A 4,052-nucleotide genomic window follows, 5' to 3' on the forward strand; every position below is an offset into this window, starting at 1 on the left:
TTTAAAAGAATTTGACGAGATCATAGCTACCTTATACTTTCTTAACGTGTCTGATGACACGGTCAGGTTGAAACTCTTTCCCTTTTCTTTGAAAGAGAAAGCCAAAACGTGGTTACATTCACTACGTCCTCGATCAATTGGCAGATGGAATGACATGACAAGGGAGTTCATTAAGAAGTTTTTCCCATACCATAAGACGAACACCCTAAGAAAGTCGATCATGAACTTCGCCCAAAGGGAAGATGAAACATTCTTCCAATGTTGGGAGCGGTTCAAGGATCTTGTCAGTTCATGCCCACAACATGGTTTTGAAACGTGGCGCATCACGAACTTTTTCTATGATGGACTGACATCTCCCATGCGCCAATTAGTCGAGACGATGTGTAATGGGGAGTTTATGAATAAAGGAGTCGATGAAGATGACACTTATAAAGCTTTACGGTATGCCCATAAAGCATCAGTCAAATGGATTGACCAATCCTTGCGATTAGGGTTAACCATTTTCTTCAAAATATGTTTAATCTCCCTGTTGGAAATATCATCTTGCCCGCTCATCTGTGGGTGATATGGAGTGCTCACTTTATGAGAGATGCCATATTTTTTCATTAAATTTGCAAATGGCCTATTACAAAAATGTGAACCTCCATTACTAATGATGGCCCGAGGTGTTCCGAATCGGGAAATGATATTTTCTTTTAAGAATTTAATGACAGTTTGATGGTCATTCTTTCGGCATGAGACCTCTTCAACCCATTTAGTAACATAGTCTACTGCTAGTAAAATGTATAAATTTTCAAAGAATTGAGGGAATGGTCCCATGAAATCGATGCCCCAATAGTTAAATACTTCAATCATCAAAATGGGATTCAATGACATCATATTTCTATGAGACAATGCTCCCAATTTCTGACAACGTTCATAAGCTTTGCAGAACTCATGAGTGTCCTTAAACATAGTGGGCTGGTAAAAGCCACACTGTAGGATTTTGGCCGTGGTCTTTTTTTTTTTTGCAGAAAAGTGACCACCACAAGCCTAAGAGTGACAGAAGGAGATGACACTTTTGGTGTTCATTATCTGGTACACATCTCCTTAGAATTTGGTTTGGGCAATATTTAAATAAAAATGGGTTATCCCAGAAGAACGTACGAACCTTAGTGAAGAATTTTTTCTTATCTTACATAGTCCAAGGTGTTGGCATAAAACCTGTGACAAGATAATTAGCAATATCAACAAACCAAGATAAGTGGGAGAGTTTAAACAGCTGTTCATTAGGGAACATGTCATTTATAAGTGTCATCTTAGGAGAATTAGGGAGGTCGAGTCTCGAAAGATGGTCAGCCACTACGTTTTCTACTCCCTTTTTGTCTCGTATTTCCAAATCAAATTCCTGGAGTAGGAGGATCCATCTTATCAAGTGGGTCTTAGTATCATTCTTAGAAAGAAGGTACTTGAGCGCCACATGATCAGTGTAGATGATGATCTTAGATCCAATTAAGTAGGACCTAAATTTGTCCAATGCGAATACTACGACTAAGAGTTCCTTTTTCGTAGTAGGGTAATTCATTTGGGTAGGATTTAAAGTTCTACTTGCATAATGAATAACATAGGCTTTCTTTTCTTTTTTCTGGCCTAACACCGCCCTAATAACATATTGTAAGATTTGTATCCTAAATCGTACTGTTCTATAGGCTTCCGCGGTCCTCCCGGTAGAATTCTGGCAACCCGCAATCTGTTATCGACGTTTGCGCGTGACCTTGAGTCGTATCCCGTATTCCAGAGCCGGCTCAACCTGAGACTTGTATCCTAGCGACCGCACTGTCGTTATTGTTTCGACGCTATATATTACGCTCTGAGGCTATACCCAGGCCAGGAGATGTGGGCCCGTGTTTAGTTCGAGAAAACGCCGCGCATTTGTAAACCCAAGAGAACATCACATCAATCAAGTACACATCATGTCAAGTACAAGACACCCCCCAAAGTTAACTCTCTCTCTCTCTCTCTCTCTCTCTCTCTTTCACACCCTTACATGTTAAGTACACATCACTTACCTTTTCACCCATCACTCACCTTTTCACCCATCACACCCATCCCTCTCTCCTTACATCTCTTTTCTCTCTCATTTCCTTTCTCCATTAGCAAGCTTGGACGTCCATGGTTTCCACCCCATTTCAACCCATTACATGCACCATCTCCCCCATCCTAACCCTCCAAATCTCATCTCGACTGTTGAATTGCATCCCTTGGAGCTCTAGGATACGTTGGTAGAAGAAGGAAGAAGAGATCAAAGGTGGGTGTCTTTCTAGGATTAGAATTGTATTTTTGCTTGGATTTGATTATTTGAGGGCCCATTTGTGGTGGGACCCATCTTGATGTATGCCTTATATCAAAGAGGGGCCCATAGTGGCGGGGTCCCTCCCATCTCCACCGTTCTCTCTCTCTCTCTCTCCCCTTTTTCCTAGATTGCTGGTCCACTTAGGATCGATCCAGACCGTCCGGATGGACTAGACAGTCTGGATGAAGGGACGATGCAAATACCAGCTTTATTTAAGCAGGTGGCCACACGGTGTAGCCCACCTGATGAATGTGTTTCATCTAGCCGTCCAGCTGATTGGACGGTGGACCTCGCCATGATCTATGCGTGAATCCATGCCGTCCGTACATGTGTGGCCATGATTTGGATGGGCCAGATGGGCCAAGACCGCTGGACGGGTTGCTGTCCTGACCGTCCAGCGGGCTTGGATGAAGGCAAACCACATATATCTGCTTGATCCAAACTCCAAGTGGGCCACACCTACGTGGACCCACCTTGATGTATTATTTCCTACATCGTCCATTTGGACGTGCAGGGCTTAGGTGGGCTACACATTTCAGCAAGCAGCACCATCTGTGTTACTGACGGTGGGCTAGCACCCTCCCCTACTGTCTGTTTGGAGAGGCACCTGATGTACGTTTTTCATCCAGGCCGTCCATCCTTGGACGTGGCCCACCTCATGCATGTATCTTATATCTGGGCTGACCATCTGTTGGACGGCTAGTAGCTAAGCTGCCTATTGACGTCAGTAAGTCCTGTGGGTCCCCTTGATATATATGTTATATCACACCGTCCATCCATATGATGTGGTCCACATGATGTATGTTTTGGACCCACACCGTCCGCCTGTTTTGCCAGCGTGGGACCACCATGATGTAATTGTTTCATCCACACCTTCCATACCATCTGGACGGTGCTGTGGACCCCACACATGATCTATGTATTTTATTCATGCTGTCCAGCAGTGCGGGCCCCACATGCGTGTGGACCCCACCGTATGATGTGTGTGCTATTTTCCATGCCGTCCATCTGACAGGCTATGTGGGGCGCACCGTGATGCATTTGTGATCCACATCGTCGATCTATCAGGTGGACCACACTACAGAAATCGGTAGGAGATTGAACGTCCACCATTGAAACCTATAGACATCACAGGAGTTCTGGATCAATATAATAATAATTATTATAATAAATATATATAATATATATAGTGGGTGGGCCACACCTACGTGGACCCACATGAAATATGTGTTGTATCCACCACCATCTAGCAATGGACGGTGGGGCCACATGACGTAAGTGTTGTATCCTCAACATCTAGAGGATGTGGGACCCACCCACTTGCTGAAGTATGTGTTAGGGTTTTATCAACACCGTCCACCATCCATAGGACGGTGGGACCACCTGAAGTAAGTGTTGAAATCCACTGTATATGTTTCAACCACGCCGTTCATCTGTTTCATCAATGCCGTCCATCTGTTTTGATGTGGGAGGTGGGGCCCACCTTGCTATATGTATTATGCACCCACACCATTCAGTGATACACAAGTGCCTCATGGAATGATAGTGTACAGTGACACACATGTTACACCTACAACCATTGAAATGATTTTTGCTGTGATCCAAGTCCACTTAAGGCCCATTGGTGCGACCCATCCATGAGGCCCATCATGATGTATATTTGAGGCCTATGTGATAGGGCCCACCTGCCTTGTATTTAAGGCCCATATGATGGGGCCCA

The 4,052-nt window shown here is 44.3% G+C and overlaps 1 non-coding gene across 1 annotated transcript; it reads right to left on the bottom strand.

The window, feature by feature from the left end:
- Window positions 1-202: 202 nt before the first annotated feature.
- LOC131241802 (small nucleolar RNA R71) lies at window positions 203-309 on the bottom strand. The gene has a single exon (XR_009169370.1). It is a non-coding gene; the product is annotated as a small nucleolar RNA R71 (small nucleolar RNA).
- Window positions 310-4,052: the final 3,743 nt, after the last annotated feature.

The sequence above is a fragment of the Magnolia sinica genome, chromosome 3 (genome assembly GCF_029962835.1).
Source record: "Magnolia sinica isolate HGM2019 chromosome 3, MsV1, whole genome shotgun sequence".
NCBI lineage: Eukaryota > Viridiplantae > Streptophyta > Magnoliopsida > Magnoliales > Magnoliaceae > Magnolia > Magnolia sinica.